We start from the raw sequence: 7098 nt of genomic DNA, 5'->3' as shown, positions 1-7098 counted from the left end.
TAGATTTTCCATGGAGAAAGTTATCTGTCAGTATTTAGTTCTAGCCAAGGTAGATTTTATTTTCAACTTTGTAGTCCGTATCATTTCTGTTTAACTCTTTGGGTATCATCTTTTTTATTCACTTTTCAGTCTGACATTCAGCAGTGATGCTCTTTAAAGTCTGAGACATATAATGGTATGAAAGATTGTTAAAATAAGAATAAATTGAATATGGAAGGAAAGTGCGATTTTCCCTTAGACATTCATTTCATTTACATTTTTCCTCTTTTAAGTTAGTATAGTAAACATTGTAATAAACTATAGTAGTATGACCATTTTCTGCCTGTGGATTTTATTTTCTTGCTACCCGGCTATTTTAGGACTATTCTGTTGGTCAAGTGTTCTGGATACCAGGAGGGGATCTTGGACTATATTGTAGCAAATCAGTTGTTTTGTGATGGAAATGGTAACAAGAGCTACCATTTCTTGAGAACATATTGTTTGTTCTTGCCCAGCATTGTGCTAGGTCTTCAATATCCAATCCTTAAAAACAACCACACAAAGCAAGTGTTCTTATTAATACTTTGTAGTGAGGAAAAAGCTGTTGGCCAAGTTATTCAATCTCAGTTTCTCGTAAATGATAATGACAGGATCAAATCCAGACCAACTAAATATTATCCTCTTTATCCATGCTTTTTCAGATGTAGAAAATTATCTTAGAAATTGCATCTTACAAATAAACTTTATTTGGATTACTGATACACATTGTGTGCTATAGAAGTAATATTTTTCTAGAGTGTTTAGTTTGAGATTTAATTTCTTGTTTTAATCTTAAAACTTGGGAATAATTTTATTTTGTTTGAGGTTAATATGCCACTTAGAAAAAAAATCTCAAGCACAAATAATCAGTGGCTGTAGATATCTAAATACATGTGATTTGGTTGTGTTTGGCAAGTTTATTCCTAAGCAAGTTGTTCCAAAACTCAGAACATAATTTTTTCATAGAACCAATATTATGAAGTAAGAACTAAACTAGCCTATAAAAACATAACATGTACCTAAACCAGTATTTTCCAGTGTGTTCCGTGAAACCCGCATCTTTCAATATGTGAGATATGGAAAGCATTCCGTGAGCAAATAAGCTTTGCACATAGTATGTACTTTATTCCCCTACTCTCCTGGAGATTTAAAATAATGTTGATCATCATATTAAAGAGTCGGAGACATCCTTCATAAACAATCTGTTTAAAACAGTTTACCATTTTCAAATATATTTCACTATAACTTCCTTTCCCTCAAGTAATATACCAAATAGAAGTAGGGGAACATGATGGTTGAACTTCCTCCTAAAAGAGGAAGAGAATGGTTCACCATTGAAAGAGGGAAGGCAAGGTAGCAATAACTAACTGCACAGTAGTTATAGGTTGTATGTAATTTATTAAACGTAAGACTTTAATATTTGGTAATTTATAACTGGAAGTTTGTACCTCTTAATCCCCTTCATCTGTTTTTCCCATCCCCTTGCTCCCCTTCTTGCTGGCAGCTACTAGTTCTCCTTATTTATGGGTCAGTTTCTGTTTTGTTTATTCATTTGTTTTGATTTTTAGATTCTACATGTGAAATCATACCATATTTGTCTTTGTCTGACTTATTTCATTTACTAGCATAGTACTCTCTAGGCCCATCCTTGTCACGAACGGCAAGATTTGCTTCTTATTGCTGAATACTACTCTCTTGTGTATATATACCACATCTTTATTCATCTATTGATGGACACACATGTTGCTTCCATATGTTGGCTATTGTAAATAATGCTGCAGTAAACATAGGAATACGTATATACTTTTGAATTAGTGTTTTCCTTTTCTTCAGATAAGTACCCAGAAATGGATTTACTGGGTCATATGGTGTTTAAAATTTTTTAAAATTTTGAGGAATCTCCATTGTGTTTTTTAGTCACTGTACCAATATACATTCCCACCAACAGTGCATGAGTGTTCCATTTGTCCACATTACCAACACTCATTGTGGTTTTGATTTATATTTTTCTGATGACTAGTGATGTTGAGAATCTTTTCTTGTGAGAGTTCTTTATATATTCTGGACATTAACCCCTTATCAGATACACAGTTTGCAAATACTTCTTTTATTCAGTAGATGGCCTTTTCATTTTGTGGATGGTTTCTTTACTGTGTAAAAAGCCTTTTAGTTTGATGTAGTCCCAGTTGTTTATCTTTGCTTTTGTTGCCCTTGCCAGAGGAGACTATATCTGTATCTGTATTTGTATCTGTATCTATACACATACATACAGCTAAGACCAGCATCTAAGAGTTTACTGCCTATATTTTCTTTCAAGAGTTTTATAGTTTCAGGTCTTAATATTTAGGTCTTGAATCCATTTTGAGTTTATTTTTTACATGGTGTGAGTCGTGGTCAGTTTCATTGTATAGTCCCCATTGTATATTTTTGCCTCCTTTGACATAGATTAATTAACTGTGTAAGTGTGGATTTCTTTCTGGGCTCTCTGTTCTGTTAGTCTTTTGGATTTTTCTTTTTTGTGTATGTGCCACTATTTTTGTGTGTGTGCCAGTTCCATACTGTTTTGATTACTATAGCTTTGATTACTATACTAGTATAGTTAGAAATCTGAAGTGTGATGCCTCTAGCTTTGTCTTCTTTCTCAAGATTAGTTTGGCTATTTGGGGTCTTTTGTGGTTTCATACAAATTTTAGGATTCTTTGTTCTAGTTCTGTGAAAATTGCTACTGATATTTTGATAGGGAATGCATTGAATTTGTAGATTGCTTTGGGTAATATGGACATTTTAATGATACTGATTATTCCAGTCCATGAGCGTGGTATATCTTTCTATTCATTGGTATATCTTCTGTTACAAATAATAGAGCCTTCAGTTTCTTTTATCAGCATCTTACAGTTTTCAGAGTACAGGTCTTTCACCTCCTTGGTTAAATTTATTTCTGTGTATTCTTCTTGATGGAATTGTAAATGGAATTGTTTTCTTAGTTTCTCTTACTGTTGGTTTGTTAATAGTGTATTAAAACACAGCATTTCTGTGTATATTTTGTATTTTGAAACTACTGAATTCATTTATTCTGATATTTTTGTTGTGTGGAGTCTTTAGGGTTTTCTGTGTGTAGTGTCATGTCCTCTACAGTTGTGAGTTTTACTTCTTACTTACCAACTTGGATACTTTTTATCTTTTTTTTTTTTTTTTTGTCTGATTGCTGTGGCTAGGGCTGCTAGTACTGTGTTGAATAAAAGTGGTAGGAGTAGGCATCCTTGTCTTGCTCTTTATTTTAGAGGAAAGGTTTTCAGCTTTTTCTGTTGAGTGTGATGTTAACTGTGGGTTTGTCATATATGGCCTTTATTGAGGTTTGTTCCTTCTCTATGTATTTTTTTTAGTTTTTATCATAAGTGGATGTTGAATTTTGTCAAATGCTTTTTCTGTATCTGTTGAGATGATCACATGATATATACATTCTTCATTTTGTTAATGTGTTGTATCACATTGATTTGCAGATATTAAACCATCCTTGCATCCCAGAAATAAATCCCATTTGGTCATGGTGTATGAACCTTCTAATGTATTGTTGAATTTCATTGGGTTGCCTTTTTCATTTTAGTAGTATCTATCTAGTTTTGGTATCAGGGCAATGCTCATGTCATAGAACAAGTTTGAAAGTGTTCCTTCCTCTTCAGTTTTTTAGAATAGTGGGAGAAGGATAGATATTATTAATTCTTTAAATGTTTGTTAGAATTCACCTGTGAAGCCATCTTAGGAGTTCTTTTTTTATTACTGACTAAATTTCATTGCTAATAATCAGTTCATATTTTCTATTCCTTCATGATTCATTCTTGGAAAATTGTATGTTTCTAGAAATTTATCTGTTTCTTCTAGGTTGTTCAATTTATTGATAATGTAATTGTAGTATCAAAAAAAATTTTTTTTATGTTTATTTTTGGGAGAGCATGAGAGGGGGAGGGGCAGAGACAGAAGGAGACACAGAATCTGAAGCAGGCTCCAGGCTCTGAGCAGTCGGCACAGAGCCTGATGCAGGGCTTGAACCCACAAACCATGAGATTGTGACCTGAGCTGAAGTCAGATGCTTAACCCAACAAGCCACCCAGCCACTCCTGTAGAAGTCTCTTATAATCTTTTGTATTTCTGTGGTGTTGATTGTAACTTTCATTTTTGACTTTGAGCTCATTTTCTTGATGAGTGTGGCTAAAGGTTTATCGATTTTATTTGTTGTTTCAGAGAACCAGCTCTTTATTTTCACTGATCTTTTCTATTGCCTTTTAAGTCTCTCTTTCATTTATTTCTTCCCTGTTCTTTATTATTTACTTCCTTCTACTAACTTTGGGCTTTGTTATTTTTCTGGTTCCTTTAGGTATTAGCTTACATTGTTTATTTTTCTTATTTCCTGAGGTAGGTCTGTATAGCTATGAACTTCCCTCTTAGAACTGCTTTTGCTACATCCCACAGATTTTGGAATGCTGTGTTTCTATTCTTATTTGTCTCAAGTTATTTTTTTATTTCCTCTTTGATTTCTTCATTGACCCATTGGTTGTTTAATAGCATGTTGTGGGGTGCCTGTGTGGCTCAGTCAGTTAAACGTCCATCTTCATCTCAGGTCATGATCTTGCAGTCTGTGAGTTTGAGCCCCGCATCAGGCTCTGTGCTGGCAGCTTTGAGCCTGGAGCCTCCTTCGGATTCGGTGTCTCCCTGTCTATCTGCCCCTCCCCCACTCATACTCTGTCTCTCTCTCTCTCAAAAATAAATAAACATTAAAAAATATATATATTTTTAAATAACGTTGTTTAGTCTCCATGAGTTTTATTTTTCCATTTTTTGTTCCTGCAGTTGATTTCTAGTTTCATACTGTTGTGGTTAGAAAAGATGCTTGATATGATTTACATCTTCTTAAATTTATTGATATTTGTTTTGTGGCCTCATGCGACCTATTCTGGAGAATGTTCCATCTGTACTTGAATGTATATTCTGGGATGGAATGTTCTGTATATTATCTGTTAAGTTCATCTGGTCTAATGTGTCATTCAAGACTACTGTTTCTTTATTGATTTTCTGTCTGTATAATCTATCCACTAATGTAGGTGGGGTGTTAAAGTCCCCCATTATTGTTTACTGTCAGTTTCTTCCTGTATGTCTGTTAATATTTGCTTTATATATTTAGGTGCTCCTGTGTTGGGTGCACCAATACTTATAATTGTTATATTGTCTCATTGGGTTGATCATTATGTAATGTCCTTCTTTGTCTCTTGTGATGGTCTTTGTTTTAAAGTCTATTTTGTCTGATAAGAGTATTGCTATCCCAGCTTTATTTTTATTTCCATTTGTATGTAATGTACATCTTTTTCTGTCCCTTCATTTTAAGTCTGTATGTTTCTTTAGGTCTGAAGTGAATCTCTTGTAGACAACATACAGATAGGTCTGTTTTTTTTTTTTTTCTTTTTTTTTTTTTTTAATGTTTATTTATTTTTGAGAGAGACAGAGCATGGGGAGGGGCAGAGAGAGAGGGAGACACAGAAACCGAAGCAGGCTCCAGGCTCTGAACCTGGAGCAGGGCTCAAACCCACGAACTGTAAGATCATGACCTGAGCCAAAGTTTGGCGCTTAACCCACTGAGCCACCCAGGTGCCCCTGGTTTTTTTATTCATTCGGTCACCCTATGTTTTTTATTTTTTATGTTTGTTTATTTATTTAACTGATAATTTATTAAAAGGCTGATTTAAGCATCTGCAGTGGTGACTTCCACCTCAACTCCTGGCTCAGTACTGATGGAAGTAATCTGTTTAATAATCTCAGAAGGACTGTGCAAATCAATGAGTCGTGTGTGGATCTTCGTCTGAAAACGATATTAGAAGTCAACGATCAAGTCTTAGAACGTTCACCACAAGGAGTTTTTCTTGTAGTGATTCTCAGAGTCTTGGTGGGCATCTGAACTGGTCCTTTCACTTTGAGATTCTTTTTCTTGGCGCCTCTGATCAAGTCAGCACATACCTTCTCTAAAGATTTTACTTTGTGGCTGGTTAGAGTAATTCTAATTTGGTGAATCGCCACCTCCGGTTCCATGGGTGTCTTTCTGGTGTCTTTAAAAGCCATGGCTGTGGCGTGGCTTCCTGACCGACTTGTTCTTGGCGAGAGCAAACAGCGGTGAGTCGGGCAGGAGCGGGGCCTCCAAAGCTCTGCTGTGGCTGCGCATCTTCCTCAGAGAGCTGTTTTTTATTTTTTTTGATTGATTTTATAGCTACCATTTTTCATGAGCTGGCTGGAATTAGGTTCTCTTACTTTCTACCAAAAATGCTAACATCCACTGAGTGTTGGGAAATGGGCCAGCGAGTAGAGAGGCCATTTTCTAGGCGTAGTGCACCACATCACTGACAAAATCACTTGTTGATTTTGTTCCAAGTTGCCGACGTGTTGCACAGAGTTGTTGAACATCAAGTTAAACACCAGAGAAATACATCAGATTGGATGTGTTTTGCCAGTGGAGGAAATGGAGAATAGACTTGAGCTGGCATCTCATGTCCACTTATGTTTAAAGTAATTATCGGGTACCTGGGTGGCTCAGTCTGTTGAGCGTCTGGCTTCAGCTCAGGTAATGATCTTGCGGTTTGTGAGTTCAAGCCCCACATCAGGCTCTGTGCTGACAGCTCAGAGCCTGGAGCCTGTTTCGGATTCTGTGTCTCCCTCTCTCTCTGCTCCTCCCCAACTCGTGCTCTGTCTCTCTCTCTCAAAAATAAATAAACATTAAAAATTTAAAGTAATTATCGATAGGTATATACTTTTATTGCCATTTTTTAAACTGTGCTTTGGTAGCTTTTGTAGTTCTTCCCTCTTCCTCTCTTCTTGCTGTCTTCCCTTATGGCTTGATAACATTCAGTATTATTTTTGGATTCCTTTCTCTTTATTTTGTGTGTATATATTACAGGTTTTTGGTTTGTGGTTACCATGAGGTTCATCTAGAACACCCTGTGTGTGTCGCAGTCTATTTTAGGTTGGTGGTCACTCAAGTTTGAACAGATTCTAAAACACTACATTTTTACTCCTCCCCACTCAGGTCGTATGTATTTGATG

At 35.7% G+C, this 7098-nt stretch overlaps 1 pseudogene; it reads right to left on the bottom strand.

Annotated features, from left to right (window-relative positions):
• Nucleotides 1-5736: 5736 nt before the first annotated feature.
• Nucleotides 5737-6175, bottom strand: LOC112849718 (small ribosomal subunit protein uS10 pseudogene; annotated as a pseudogene).
• Between the last annotated feature and the right edge of the window lie 923 nt (nucleotides 6176-7098).

This window comes from Puma concolor, chromosome C2 (assembly GCF_028749965.1).
Source record: "Puma concolor isolate L17-30 chromosome C2, mPumCon1.1.hap2, whole genome shotgun sequence".
Lineage (NCBI taxonomy): Eukaryota > Metazoa > Chordata > Mammalia > Carnivora > Felidae > Puma > Puma concolor.
This window is presented reverse-complemented; position numbering and strand designations above follow the sequence as displayed.